We start from the raw sequence: 16,830 nt of genomic DNA on the forward strand, positions 1-16,830 counted from the left end.
AGATGCCGCAGCACGCCGAGATCGACGGTGCGTGGTCTACGGCTCTGCTCTGCGGTGGCCACGCGCCATGGCCGACGGCGACTCGCTGGCGCGTCGGGGTTGGATCCGCCGCCGGCGCGCGCGCGTGCGTGCGTGCCTGGGATGGCGAAGACGAGGTCCTTGACGACGTCGCCAGACTAGGCGCGGAAGTGTGTGCGAGGATCTTGCCTTGGGCCGCTGCGTAACAGCGATGGACACGTTAGGGGCCGGGAACAGGTCATTTTCGCACGAAAGCACGTTCCATGGTGGTCACGCCCCCGTAACAGCGATGGATATACATGCATGATGGAGACGGACGCCACCCCGGACGACAGCCCTATACGGCCAGGACCCGGCCGGGTGAGCACGGTGCTCACCGCCGACGCGTACACCGTCGTCGTCGGGAACGTTGTATGCGCACCATGCACGCCAGCGAGATCGAAGCGGACGCCCCTGAACAGGTTGATGCGCATCACCTGTACGCGACGGTCAGTACATGCATGTGTTGTGTGTGTATATGCATATTCCGCGCGTTGCCGCGGGTACGAAGGAGGAATATAAATATATAACTCTTTTATTAGTATATAATCATGGAAATTGTATCCATAGTGGATGATGTATCTCGTTGATTTGGATGTCATAATTTTTATGCTAGTTAACTTTAATGCAAATGATAGTAGATTGCTGAGGTAGACACCTTGCATGTCAGGAGAAATTGATAGTGGCAAATGATAGTGGACTGCTGAGGTGGACGCTTTGCATTTTAAAAGAAATAGATAATGGAGTTGATAGTGGACTGCTGAGGTGGACGCATTGCAAGAGAAATAGATAGTGGGGTTTTGCTTTTATAAGAGTTATAGTATAAAATATACCAGTGACATGTAGAGGACGAGACGGAGGTGCAGAGACTTGCCCAGACAACGACAGGGGGTCTTGTGGAGCGACCGCTGCGACACCGAGACTGCATCTCGTGATCTTCACAGCTAGCCTCATCGACCGGCATCAGCTGCTGTTGAACACGGTAGTTGGCTCACGGTGGTGTGACTGGTTGTTCTGGATGCGGTTGCACACTACACATCTCTCCTGCTTCCCGTGTCGATGTACGTAATGGTCAGGCAAACGTGTGGTGTATTGTACCCAAATTAAACTAATGGACGTGCCACGTATGATATATTTCTAAGAGCAGCGAGCATATGTTTTACTGTGAGGCATCGACGCGGAGGCGGCGGTTGAGAAAGACGACAGACCCATGGCGGACACCGTTGTGTGCGAGATGGGCAGGCCGTCGTCCTTAAGATGTACTACTATATACGTCGGTCGGCCAACGAGAGCCGCTCAGCGCCGCGGCGACGCCAAACAACTTTACAATAATATAACATGTTTGTGATACTATTGCAAACATTAACTTATAGCACATGGATATCGTCTTTATCATATATCATCTTTATCATAAAAATAAAATATTGTTTTAAATATTTGTAGAAGAATAAAACGTATAAACATACCTGCACCCATTCGATCACCGTTTTCTATCGACGTTTGATAACCTTTTTAATCTTATTACAATGCACGACATATTTGCTAGTATACCTAAAAAATACATAACAGTATCAACCGCCACTTCTTTTTCCGTAAAAAAAAACGCCCGAGCCATTCCGTAGAAAAAAAAATACAAAGCTGCGTTTCTGTTTTTCCCGTTAAGAAAAAAAGAAAAAAAAGGAAAATAGAAAACGAGCCCTTCCATAGAAAAAAAGGGTCCAAGTCCCAATTTTCCCCATTCCGCTCATAACTCCATTCCTGTACGTGTAGAAATAAGAAAAAACATAAAAAATAAAGAAAATAAGAAAAAAATAGAAGGGGTCGCGTCGTCAACCAGCAGCGTGGTGCTGAGAGGCAGTAGCGCATCTGGCGGTGGTGTCGCTTTGGGGGACATCATCGTGTCAAGGTTGTTGGATCAAAGAAGACGGCTTCAAGGGCCGATGCCATAGGTTAGATGCCCTTGAATCATGAATGCCTCTGCGTCTAACACGGAACAGAAAGGTTCCAGAACCAAAAATCGCACGTCAATCTAGGCGGATGTCCTTTGTTGGACCAAGCGTCATGACCACAGTGAAATACTCACTCCATACCTATCTCCAAAGCTTAACTTTAACTTCTTATTTTTTAAAAAATATTTATCAAAAAAGTAATATATAAATATTTTTATAAAAGTATTTTTCAAAATAAATCTATTCATATGGTTTAACAACTTAAAAATTATTTATGATTTATATTCCCAATGTTTGACTCAAACTTTGTCCAAAACGACTTCTTTTATGGATATGAAGAAAATAAGTCTCCATACTCTCTTGTGCAAACCACATGTGAAAAGTGTTGGCATCTTGGGCCTTGTTTAGTTCCAAAATATTTTGCAAAATTGACACTGTAGCTCTTTCGTTTGTATTTGACAAATATTGTCCAATCATGGACTAACTAGGCTCAAAAGATTCGTCTCGTCAATTTCGACCAAACTGTGTAATTAGTTTTTATTTTTGTCTATATTTAATATTTCATGCATGTGTTTAAAGATTTGATGTGACGGGGAATCTGAAAAATTTTGTAAAATTTTTTGGGAACTAAACAAGGCCTTGTTCGAGGACTATTGGATCATAGACTAGAGTCTAAGGCCCTAGATTGGGAAAAAAATTTTGGGTGTCACATCGGATGTGTCGGAAGGATGTCGGAAGGGGTTTTTAGAAACTAATAAAAAAAAATAAATTATATAGCTCGTCTGGAAACTGCAAGACAAATCTTTTAAGTATAATTAATTTATCATTAGCATATGTGGGTTACTGTAGCACTTAAGGCTAATCATGAACTAATTAGGCTTAAAAGATTCGTCTCGCGAGTTTCAACCAAACTGTGTAATTAGTTTATTTTTTATCTATATTTAATGTTCTATGCATGTGTCTAAAGATTCGATAGGATGGATGAAAAATTTTTAGGTGAGAAATTAAACAGGGCCTAACAAGACTTAGTCCCTCTGCCCACGCTCGGCCAGGTGCCATTCTAATCCTCTCAGTAGGGTCCAGCGACTCTAAGACAATGCCTTTTGCTCTTTTCTTCAACCCTTTGTGTCATGTGCTAACTTCAAAGTGTCTACATTTGTGCACATGAGTTAGCATTTTTTAAAGGGTTTTGGCATACTCACTGGGCCTAATGCACCCAATTCTATTCTCATGGTCGTTCAGTAGTTTTTAATCTAGCGAACGATCCGACAGCTAATGCACGCCAGTTGTCCACCCTTCTCCCCCCAACTTTCCTTTCCCTCTTCTCTTGACGTCATCATAAAAAAAGTAACATATTTATTTCAAATTGCTATAACTATTGAATGGTGTATCTATTGTGTGTTCAACGTGACGAGACGAACAAAACTAGACCCCACTTCTATATGTTTCGAAGATTTTTATTTTTAGTAGCAATTTATGTATATTAACTTATAATATAAGTTATATTGCTAACTTATTCTGCTAAGTTATGCTGCTAACCTATTATGCTAAGTTGTATTGTATAACTTCTGTTTGTGTATAATAACTACATAACTTTCTATATACACTAGTGTATTAGTTGTGTAACTTATGTACATTAAGTTGTATTGTGTAATTTATGCTCCCTCTATTCCAAATTATAAAGTATTTTGATTTTTCTACATATATTAATTTTGCTATATGTATAGATATACAATTGTGTCTAGATATATAGTAAATTCAATTTTAAAAAGTCAATTACATTTTCCATGGCTATGCAGCGCAACTTAGTTCATTAGGTTTATTGTACTGAGTTTATCTAAATTCTCTTTTTATGTATAGGCTACTAACTTACGAGATTAAGTTAGTGTATAAAGTTATATAAGTAACTTGTGTTTTTCATGTGCTGCATGCTAGCTAACTTATTTGTCTAAGTTACTATTAACAGTAATGCATCTAACTTGTGTTTTGTATTTGTTATTTTAAATTTTATAATTTAATTATTTTACAGATCTACGAATTGAAGAAATAGATGCTGAGATTATCGCTGCACAAGTTTAAAAAGCATTTATTTTATCTTGGTTTTCCAAAGGTGCATCATCCTTCTATGGAATGTATTATGTAGTATAAGTTGTAAAAGTTACTTTTATTTCATCCCCCACCTTTTTTAAACCCTCTTCCCATTTTCCAAATGTTTAGTTTTCCAAAAAGAGAGAAAAAACGACTCTTCAAACCTAAAAGAGAATGCAGGAGAACGACTAAGTTAGCAATGTTGAGCTACTCCTCGAACTTATGTTGTCTAGAAGCACTTTTAAGTTAGTAAATTATGCTTTTTAATTCTGTTTTATAAGTTATGAGGACATGCTTCTTAAAAAAATAAAAAAAAATTAAGGACGGGTGATCCAGCAAAAGAAAGTGAAAAAAGAATCGAATGCCTTAAAAGAAAAAGAGAAATGATTCCTGTTTTGTCCAGAAATAGAAAGTAACATATGCACTGCCCCCAAAAAAGAGAATAGCTGTCGGAAATTGACCGTTGCTTTCATTTCCACTGAACATTCGTAGAATAGTGGCGCCGCCTAATGCATATGCATGAAGTCAATTCACCTAGTGGCACTTAGATATCTATTTTGAACTTCGAGTTTCCCTCTTAATATTATGGCTATTTATCCTAAACCCGATCACACACTCTATTACGTCTTGACCGGCAAAAAACAAGGTGCTCTAGCTTATACCTTTGCCTTGAGCCCTTGCATTTTATTTTTTATTTTCTTCTTTTCCAAGAATTGAACAATTGATCATCACTTGTGGCCATCGACGTCACCATGTGTGCTATCCTTGCTCAATCTTGAATGTGGACCTAACCTATGTCATTCACAACCCTAGAGTGAAGATTAGTCCACATAGTTGTCTCAATTATCCAAAACCAAACACATGACTTTCAACGCTCCTCCATTGGTTGTTGTAGGAGCACATATGACAATTGGGCCAATCCTGCACCCCCTAGAGGAGGCCTAATAGGGGTTACTGTAGTAGCTCATGAAATCATCCTCCATGGAGAGCTGCTTGTAAATTGTTGTTGCCTATGTATAGTGCCCAAGAGCATGACTGCATGAGATAAGGGATCTCTCTCCCTCCCCTCATATGCAAATCCTAGCCGGCACCTCTCTCCTCTCTAATCACCCCTAACTTGTTCACAACCTAATTCTCTACTAATTTCATGCTGAGTTTCTAGTTTTAACCCTTTCTAGAGTTTTGATTCCAACTACAAATCTAAAATGAGGACCCAAATTGCCACTAGTGTTTCAAATTATTTGCTTAGCTACTATATAGTATTAATAATGTATATTTGAAGAACTTCATGACTTGTAATTTGTAATCTTTTTAGTACTAATAATGTAGTTGAAGAACTTCATGATTTATAAACGTTTTATGAGAATGTATTAATAAACTTTTTATTAGAAAGTAGAAAGTAGATCAAATCCGAATACAAGTACCCAAATATATTAACTTAGAACCGGTTTCGACAAAAGAGTTGAAGAGAAGGTTGCGTATATGGCATATCTGGTGGCGTTGGTCGCTAGCAATGGAGACGACAAAGACATGGCTCAAAGGAACCGATGAGGCGATGAGTCTAATCTGTGACATGTGGTGTAGGGTGGTGGCAGAGGCGGCGGCGGCTCTAGAGAGCTTGTGCGCGGCAGCCGGCAGACGTGGATGAACAGAAGAAAGGCCATGTTTAGTTTCATTTTTTTTTTGTAAAATATGAATAGTAGCACTTTCGTTTGTATTTGACAAATATTGTTCAATCATGAACTAACTAGGCTTAAAAGATTCGTCTCGTCAATTCCGACCAAACTGTGCAATTAGTTTTTATTTTCGTCTATATTTAATACTCCATGCATGCGTCTAAAGATTTGATGTGACTGGGAATCTGAAAAATTTTGCAAAATTTTTTGAGAACTAAACAAAGCCAAAAGGCAGATGGTGAACAGAGCATCAGGAATAAAATTTTGTGGGCCTAGGTCTTAGGCTGGCTGGGAGGAGACCTAAATATATTAATTCCCACCCGTTTGTATAATATTAGATGGTACTACCCAAATTGCTAAAAAAATACATACCCAAATAAATCATACTACAAAGGTAAAAAGGGTATATAATTTTTTTCTAAATTACTTCTTTAAAGTTCAGCTATTTTAATTGGTTCTCCGTAAAAAAAACTATTTTACTTGGTGCAACATACTACTTTACAACTCAAACAAACTTTCTTTTTGTTTCTCCATGTACTAGTTGTATTTTAATTTCAAATTCTATACGATGGTAGAAAACATCATGTACTACTCTCTCCGTCCTAAAATAGAGTGTATTGTAACTTATAAAATTTATATTGAAATACAATGGATTCTACATAATAACTATGTTTCAATCTGGCGAGGTTTGTTAAAAAGGAAGTCACAATTTAAGGAGAAACTCTATAATTAGAATAATTTATGGGTACAATGTGTCATTTGAATGTTCTCTTAAGTTGTCTTGAAGTTTATAAAATGTACTATATTATAGGACACATAGAGTACGTTAGAACAAAAGAAAACTATAGACGAATAAGAGTAAATTTGACCAGCTAAAATAGTTGGGAGAGTAATCAAACCAAACATATATTATTTATTATTTGGGCATAAGTCAAATTTAGAGGGAGAATTTAGATTTTTTTCTTATAATTTTATAACCTCAACAAGGTGTCTCGGGGTAGAGATTTCAGTGCCTTAAAACCATTTCGCCCCCTCCTTTGATTAATAGCGGAAAATGCATGTGTCTTGCATTTCTACAATAAGATAGAAACTGTGTTTTTTTAAAACTCCGAGTTTTGTTATTATTTTTCCATCGCACTTATTGATCTGTACATACATGCTTGATGAAAACGAACCGGATACAGACGAATATCATTGATATCATATTTGTTTTTATATTTTTGGTCGCATTCGAATACGGATAATGTCAACAATATCGGATAAGATATGATTGGATGTCGACATCATAAATATACAATATAAGTATTCGGATAAGAATACGGTATCGGATATTGAACATTCGGACTCGGATACTGTAACACCCAAAAAAATTTTTACTCCTTTTTAAAATAGGTGAAATGATTTAATTCTGTATTTTTTTGTGCTCATGAACATAGGAAAATAATATTTTTCATTTAATTAAAATTTACCATAGGTTTAGCAACTTGTTGTGCATTCATGCTTTTGCATTAATTTTGGTTGACTTGAGTGGTTTGACTAAAGTTCAAAAGTATTTCAAAGTGATTTTTAAAATAGATTTGAAATTGGATTTGGAATAAAAGAAAGGAAAAGAAAATAAAAAAAAACAAACCTCTCCCTCTCCATCTCTCTGACCTGAGGCCCAGCACTCCTTCCCCTCCCCTTTTTCCCTTTTCGGCCCAGTATTCCCCCCTCCTCTCTCCAGTCGGCCCAGCAACCGCGGCCCAATTCCCCAGCCCAAGCCGCGCCTCCCCTTCCATTCTTTCCACTGCCAGCTGGGCCCCACCCGTCAGTCACCTCCCTCTTCTTCTTCCTTGGGCGTGAGCGAGCCGGACTCTTGTCCAGGCCAAAAATCAGCGCCCCGATCCCGTTTTCTCCGGGATTTTTCCTTCCTAACGCGCTCTACCGAATCATATAGAAGCTTTTAACCACCCAACGTCCTTTTCTCATCTTTCCATCACCGAAAGCCGCCTCTGGAGCCGATTTTGGATCTCGCCGAAAAGCACAGGAACAAGCCGCCGCCGTGGAGCGCCCTATTCGCGGTCGAGCCGCCGAATTAGAGCTCTAGCCGAGTTTCCCGAGTCTCCTACGAGGTTGCCAAGCTCTTTATTTCTTTTCTCTTGTGCTTTGGTTCACCCTATAATCTTCGCCGAACATGCAGAAACGCCGCCGTCCGCCAGCTTCCTTTGTCCGTGGTCTTCGGCCGTTCCTCGAGCCTCTATAATCATCTAGGTGAGTTCGCGTAGGTCTTCTCTTGGCCCTGGTGTTTTTATTTTTGTCTTAGGGTGCTCGGAGTCGCCGTATCGAAGAACTCCGGCGAGCCTCCAATGGCGCCGCCGTGGAGGAGCTTGCTCCGGCAAGAAGGCCGGCCAACACCCCTTTCTTTTCCCCGGTTTCAAATCCAAGCCATACGAATCTAATCCAGCGGCTCAGATTCAACCATACCCCTTCACTTGGTACTTTTGTTTAAGAGCCCCTTCACTTTTCCAAAATAAAACCCGCCGTCCCTAGCGTACTTCAGGAATACGCAAGCTCTTCTGGAAAGCGTATTTCGGCAGGGTGGAGTTCAAGATTCATTTTCTGAATTTACAAGTTTGCCACTGAAACTGTTTTGCTCATAACATGCTCATTTTAAACCCGATTTGGTCCATTCAAATTGCACTAGATTCATTTTTGAAAGATCTACATATTAGTATACTTAGTTCATCAGTTTGAAACCTTTTAATTTCGTGATCTTATTTAATTAATTGTTTTTCTATATAAAATCTTAGAAAATTCATATCTTCTACGTTTTAGCTCCGATTTTCGCGATCTTTACGTCCATGAAATCGTAGCGATGCGTAGAATCTTTTTATAAACTTTTCATACTGTTCTCATATGATTGGTGTACTGTTCTAATTGTAGCCTTGTTTGTTTCGTGTATGTTTTCTCCGATTGTTTGTGTGATCGATGATCGAGTTTAGACGGAGAGCAGTTTCGGTGATCAAGATCAAAGCTTTGGCAACAAGTGAGACCAGCAGAACCCAAAAGGATAAGCAAGAGCATTTGGATTAAGGCAAGTATAGCATTTGGATTTTATTTCTGTGACCATGATCCTGTGACTAGATTAATGTTAAGTAATAAATGATAAAAATGACTTTTTAGCCACTTGATGATTTATCTGTAAGTGATAACCGGGACAACAGTGCAACCATGAGGGCTATAATGGCTCTGGCTTTAGTTAAGTATGAGTAACTTTTCTAGCTCGTTAGCGGTTACCCGTTGTGGCGCAATTGGGGAATAGCAGACCGTGGATTCCTGCGGGTGAATCATATGGACTGACTAATGAAACCAAGCGGCCCTAACTTGTTAGACGAACCTTTGAAAGACTTCATAGTGATCCCTGCCGACCTTCCTTGGAAGTGGGTTAAGAGGCTGATCACCTCGGGCGAAAGGGTAAATCATGACTCATGGGTAAAGATGTGCAACCTCTGCAGAGGGTTAAAAACTAGTATACTAGCCGAGCTCACGGTCAGGAGCAGCCTTGGGGATTCTTGCTGCGACGATGATGATTCCTGTGTGTTAAATATACTCATTATTTATTATTTAATGTTTTACATTATTTATGTCACATTGATCATGAGATTGTGGGAGCTACACAATCTAATTGCTATACTTGTGGAGTTCGATATGGACTCACTCTTGCAATTTCCCCACACCTCAGGATGAGTTTAGGCTTGTGATCAACCAGTCAGTTGGATCCTGTAGAGTGGAGTTAATACCCGAAGTTGGAGTTGTCTACCCGCTGTTTGTTATCAAAGGTTATATCTTTTATACTAAGTACGTTATATATTCATGCATTGTCCTTTGATATTACCCCTTATTTGTAGCTATATGTGAGATTTGTTTTCTAAAGCTCATATATGGTGCATATCTGGTTTTATCCTTAAAATCGGGTATTACAAAGTGGTATCAGAGCAATGCTGACTGTAGGACGCAAGCCTAGTTAGAAATTGGTCATCTTAAGGTTTTGGAATTGTCATAAAATCCTTGCTCTATAAACCTTGGTATTTTCATCCATACTATATCATTATCCTTGTTATTCCTCTCTACCTTGTTGCTTAATTTAAAAATATTTGTTCTCATCTGTATTCCTTGATTTGGTATACTTTTAGAACCTTTTTCTTACCACCTTCTTGCGTCTTTGAAACATAAGTTTTAGGATCTTTGCCCTTAATGAAGAGAACGATAATATCGCAAGTTGAGTGAAGTGTGCTTAGTTGGTTTGTTATTATGCTTATGTTTGATTTGGATCTTTGTAATGATTGCAATGATCTTGTGGAATTACTTCACAATTTCATTAGTTTATAGACCTAAGGCATAAGGATTAATGAAATAAGTAGTTGGGTTTGGCTATCTCTTGTTTCTATCCCTTGCTGTTTTCTGGAGCAGTCTGCAATAATCTTTGTGTACCTCAAGTTCTGATCTTGCAAAGTTTCTCAATTTTTTCTGGGAACAACTAGACTTCAAGATCTTTCTCTGACCACAAGAATCACCCTCATAGGTATTATGGTTTGGAAGTTACAAAAATCATAAGATGATACAGATGTGCTGTCCAGAATCTGGACCAGTTTCGGGAACTTGCTGTCTTAGACAAATATATCTATAGATTTTGGAAAAGTGTCCTATAGAAAAGTTGTAGACAATTTGCTAAGCTTTCCAACGGTATAAACTAGAACTTATTTGGATAAGTAGAACCCGAGATATGATATTTACAGTTGGATGTTTCTGTTCTATTTCAAGATCTGGACAGATCTGGCATTTGCTATTTTCAGCCAAGTTAAAGACAGAATCTGGGAAAGCGTTGTATACGAAAGTTGTAGAGGAGTTCCTAAGCTTTTCAAAACTGTAAGGATCATCTCCAGATGAGTTAAGTAGCTCGAGATATAATTTTTGGAATTTACAGCACCTTTGCTGAGACATTATCAGGAAGGAGATTATGTTTGGTTGTTTTACTTAAGCTTAAAGACAGAACCTAAGGAAGTCTTCTACATGAAAGTTGCAGGTAATTTCATAAGTTTTCTAACGGTATAAGCTAAAACTCTATTGGATTAACAGAATAAGAGTTATACTTGTTTTACTATGCTGGTGTTTTCATATCACGAGAAGATTTCAGGATACCTGTTTGTTCTCTTGCACCTAAGTTCTTTGGGATGTCAGGAGTTCTCATGTTAGTTAACTTGTCTGGAAAACATGCAAGCTATCTTTCTTGTGCCCTAGTTGACTTTTCATAAGGGGGGTATCCTAGTTAAAGAAGTTACAAGGAGAATGATTGGTTAATGTTGGATCATATGTTAGGATCATAAATGTTTGGTGAATTTGGTTTTGTTTCAAGGTATCAACCCACTTGGAGAATATAATTGGAGGTTTATGTCATTACTGATACTCACAGACTAAGAGTTGCATATGAGGATCAGATGACACCAAAGTTTATAAAGCTATATGTACAATGTGAGAGCGAAGCAACTTAACCGTGATAAAGGTACCGATAATTGGAACTTAGTGACGAAACTAACCTTGGATCAAGAGACTCGGTACAGCGAATTTTAAAGACTATATGATGTGTAGCATTTAAACAGGTTATGAGGACTAGTCCCTAATGTCTCCCCAATCAATCTAATTTTAAGGGGGGTAGTACCTTGATATCACGGGTGATGCATTTTAAGACTACCTTGGAGTGATAATTGTCTTCTAAGATATTCTATGGTTATGATCATCTATCCTTGCCGTGTTACTGACGTTGGTCACTTGATGACAGGGAGTGTAGTGTCCCATGAATCCGGAGCACAATATGATACCTCTCATGGATAGGTGGGAAGAATATGATCATCTTGATTTTGAAGAAAGATGCTATGAGTATGACAAAGCTGAGTGTTATCAAAATAATAATATGGAAGAGCAAGTTGACAATGAATCAAATCAAAATCCACAACGGCGGAAGCGTAAAAGGAAAGCTCGTAAGGAGCCCGCTCCTGGAAATAAAGTGCAGCCAAATTATATCAATGGAAGACTGAACAACGTGGATAGGCATAACATTCAAGGAGCCACCAAAGTGGTGGGAGGCTATATTCAAGTGGACTCAGTGCTAGTTTTTGCTCTGTTTGACCGAAGTGCTTCGCATTCTTTTATTTCCGCCGACTTGGTAAAGACAATCGAATGGATGAAGTGTCCGACAAGAAAGCCTTTGTTAGTTCAAACCCCAACGGGAGAAATACAGGCAGATCAGGTTTGCTCAAATATCAATCTTGTCATAAAGAAGGAAAACTTTGCTGTAAACCTCATTGTGCTAGAGTCACTCAATATTCCTTTGGTTCTTGGCAATGGATGGCTATGTGCACACAAGGCAGTGATCTATGCTACCCAGTGGAAAATTTTCTTAACTGCACCATCAGGGAAAAGAATTGAGTATCAAGGTGGTCCACTCCTACCTGAGGAGGCATATCCATGCCAAGGTATCACGTCTTTGAGTTGTATAAGCTGAAAAGTTGGTAGTCAAGATGGACAGTGAGCAATTACAAATAATAGACATCTTATGGAAGTTTTGTTCACAAGTTGTAATCCCGAAACATAAGTGCTTGCATTTGGAATACAAGTTGTCAAGTTGAAATAATGATCAATATCTTATTCTTGATTATGTTTTGGAATCCGTGCCTTTTTCGAATCTCGAGGACGAGATTCATTTTAGGGGGGTAGATTTGTAACACCCAAAAAAAATTTTTTACTCCTTTTTAAAATAGGTGAAATGATTTAATTCTGTATTTTTTTGTGCTCATGAAACATAGGAAAATAATATTTTTCATTTAATTAAAATTTACCATAGGTTTAGCAACTTGTTGTGCATTCATGCTTTTGCATTAATTTTGGTTGACTTGAGTGGTTTGACTAAAGTTCAAAAGTATTTCAAAGTGATTTTTAAAATAGATTTGAAAATGGATTTGGAATAAAAGAAAGGAAAAGAAAATAAAAAAAAAACAAACCTCTCCCTCTCCATCTCTCTGACCTGAGGCCCAGCACTCCTTGCCCTCCCCTTTTTCCCCTTTCGGCCCAGTATTCCCCCCTCCTCTCTCCAGTCGGCCCAGCAACCGCGGCCCAATTCCCCAGCCCAAGCCGCGCCTCCCCTTCCCTTCTTTCCACTGCCAGCTGGGCCCCACCCGTCAGTCACCTCCCTCTTCTTCTTCCTTGGGCGTGAGCGAGCCGGACTCTTGTCCAGGCCAAAAATCAGCGCCCCGATCCCGTTTTCTCCGGGATTTTTCCTTCCTAACGCGCTCTACCGAATCATATAGAAGCTTTTAACCACCCAGCGTCCTTTTCTCATCTTTCCATCACCGAAAGCCGCCTCTGGAGCCGATTTTGGATCTCGCCGAAAAGCACAGGAACAAGCCGCCGCCGTGGAGCGCCCTATTCGCGGTCGCGCCGCCGAATTAGAGCTCTAGCCGAGTTTCCCGAGTCTCCTACGAGGTTGCCAAGCTCTTTATTTCTTTTCTCTTGTGCTTTGGTTCACCCTATAATCTTCGCCGAACATGCAGAAACGCCGCCGTCCGCCAGCTTCCTTTGTCCGTGGTCTTCGGCCGTTCCTCGAGCCTCTATAATCATCTAGGTGAGTTTGCGTAGGTCTTCTCTTGGCCCTGGTGTTTTTATTTTTGTCTTAGGGTGCTCGGAGTCGCCGTATCGAAGAACTCCGGCGAGCCTCCAATGGCGCCGCCGTGGAGGAGCTTGCTCCGGCAAGAAGGCCGGCCAGCACCCCTTTCTTTTCCCCGGTTTCAAATCCAAGCCATACGAATCTAATCCAGCGGCTCAGATTCAACCATACCCCTTCACTTGGTACTTTTGTTTAAGAGCCCCTTCACTTTTCCAAAATAAAACCCGCCGTCCCTAGCGTACTTCAGGAATACGCAAGCTCTTCTGGAAAGCGTATTTCGGCAGGGTGGAGTTCAAGATTCGTTTTCTGAATTTACAAGTTTGCCACTGAAACTGTTTTGCTCATAACATGCTCATTTTAAACCCGATTTGGTCCATTCAAATTGCACTAGATTCATTTTTGAAAGATCTACATATTAGTATACTTAGTTCATCAGTTTGAAACCTTTTAATTTCGTGATCCTATTTAATTAATTGTTTTTCTATATAAAATCTTAGAAAATTCATATCTTCTACGTTTTAGCTCCGATTTTCGCGATCTTTACGTCCATGAAATCGTAGCGATGCGTAGAATCTTTTTATAAACTTTTCATACTGTTCTCATATAATTGGTGTACTGTTCTAATTGTAGCCTTGTTTGTTTCGTGTATGTTTTCTCCGATTGTTTGTGTGATCGATGATCGAGTTTAGACGGAGAGCAGTTTCGGTGATCAAGATCAAAGCTTTGGCAACAAGTGAGACCAGCAGAACCCAAAAGGATAAGCAAGAGCATTTGGATTAAGGCAAGTATAGCATTTGGATTTTATTTCTGTGACCATGATCCTGTGACTAGATTAATGTTAAGTAATAAATGATAAAAATGACTTTTTAGCCACTTGATGATTTATCTGTAAGTGATAACCGGGACAACAGTGCAACCATGAGGGCTATAATGGCTCTGGCTTTAGTTAAGTATGAGTAACTTTTCTAGCTCGTTAGCGGTTACCCGTTGTGGCGCAATTGGGGAATAGCAGACCGTGGATTCCTGCGGGTGAATCACATGGACTGACTAATGAAACCAAGCGGCCCTAACTTGTTAGACGAACCTTTGAAAGACTTCATAGTGATCCCTGCCGACCTTTCTTGGAAGTGGGTTAAGAGGCTGATCACCTCGGGCGAAAGGGTAAATCATGACTCATGGGTAAAGATGTGCAACCTCTGCAGAGGGTTAAAAACTAGTATACTAGCCGAGCTCACGGTCAGGAGCGGCCTTGGGGATTCTTGCTGCGACGATGATGATTCCTGTGTGTTAAATATACTCATTATTTATTATTTAATGCTTTACATTATTTATGTCACATTGATCATGAGATTGTGGGAGCTACACAATCTAATTGCTATACTTGTGGAGTTCGACATGGACTCACTCTTGCAATTTCCCCACACCTCAGGAGGAGTTTAGGCTTGTGATCAACCAGTCAGTTGTATCCTGTAGAGTGGAGTTAATACCCGAAGTTGGAGTTGTCTACCCGCTGTTTGTTATCAAAGGTTATATCTTTTATACTAAGTACGTTATATATTCATGCATTGTCCTTTGATATTACCCCTTATTTGTAGCTATATGTGAGATTTGTTTTCTAAAGCTCATATATGGTGCATATCTGGTTTTATCCTTAAAATTGGGTATTACAGATACGGACAAATCTAAACCCCTTTAAACGAATTCGGTCTCAAATACGATCGGAAAATATCTATACCATTTTCATCCCTAGTAACAAGGTACTAGGAGTGGATAAAGTTATATTTTTTTTAAAAAAATTGCGGGACCTTTATTATTCATCCGACCTAGCAAAATCCCTGGTGACCAAATCCTCCAGCATGGGAGGAACCCCCTCCCAAGTGTTATTAACAGCCACTTAGGAGATTACATCCGAGAGCCGCTAAAGAATGAGCGACCTTATCTTGGTGTTAGAGAAATATGCTTGTGACCAAAGATTATGTGAACATACTCTCCATCTCCAAATAACTTAATTTTCTAAAATTGTTTGAGGTCAATTTTTTAAGTTGTACTGACATTATATAAGTAAACACCAATATTTATGATACCAAACTACTAACATTAAATATATCATCAAATATATTTTTATATGATAAAAATAATTATAAAGGAGAGTGTATAGTGCACCAAGTTTTTTTTTCATTTATGAATTTCTTGTGAAACAATATAATCAGCTAGTGGGAATACAATAATCCTTTCATGTTTAGTTCCCCTAGTTATCAAGAAATATGGTAAGTCATAACAAGAAAGCACTATTGGCTACTACTTACAACATGTCCTCTAACTATAATCAAATTGAAAATGGTTTGATGTCAAGAAGGAAAGTGATGAGGACATAACACCTAGCGATACATCCATTGAGGACAAGATCTTATGTTTGCATAACAATGTAAGTAATTGCTACGTATGTGCTTACTGCTTAGAAATAAAGGTGACGATGATGTGCGCCATGGAAATACGCTTTCTATGGCCTCTACAACTAACAGGGCATGGATTTACCATGCGTAAGACCCGTCTTAGAGTGCAAGCCCATTGAACACAACATTTGATTTGCCGGTAACTCGACAATACTATATTAAGAATGCCATAACTCTTTCACTCCGGGTGCAATTTCAAGCTATTCCAAATTATATAACTTTCAAATTATAAGTTATTCTAATTTTTTTGAGAGTCAAAGCATTTTAAGTTTGACCAAAATTATAGAGAATTATAAAAAATTATGACATCAAATAGGTATTACTATGAAAATATAATATGAAGAATCTAACAATACATATTTGGTATCATAAGTGTTATATTTTATTATATAAATTTGATCAAACTTGAGATACTTTGACTCTTTCAAATAGTTAGAATAATTTATAATTTTGGATGGAAGGAGTACTAGATTTGTCATGAGATATATTTTCATAATATATTTATTTGGTGCTAACAACATTAAGATTTTTTTCTATATATTTGGTCAAATTTTAGAGACTCTAATCGAGAATTCACATAGAATTGCATTCTTTTTAGAACACCGGCAGTATTTTATACCATCACGAGGCTTCTAAGCGCATGTCTTCTGAATGTTTGTTTATCTCAGCAAGTCGGCATATTTGGGTACAGCTCATCAACTTGTCGTTAAAAGGGAAAAAAAAATTAAACCAAAGTGCTGAATACTATAAGCATTCATGCAGTGGCAGTGCCCGGATATATCTCGCAGGCATATGATTGAACCGTGTTGAAAGCTTGGAGCCGGAGTCAAAGACGTTCTCTTGACAAATGAATAATCCATGTCTCTTCGTTCGCTGCATGCACTTGGATATCAATTCTTAAAATACGGTAA

Source organism: Sorghum bicolor, chromosome 1 (assembly GCF_000003195.3).
Source record: "Sorghum bicolor cultivar BTx623 chromosome 1, Sorghum_bicolor_NCBIv3, whole genome shotgun sequence".
NCBI lineage: Eukaryota > Viridiplantae > Streptophyta > Magnoliopsida > Poales > Poaceae > Sorghum > Sorghum bicolor.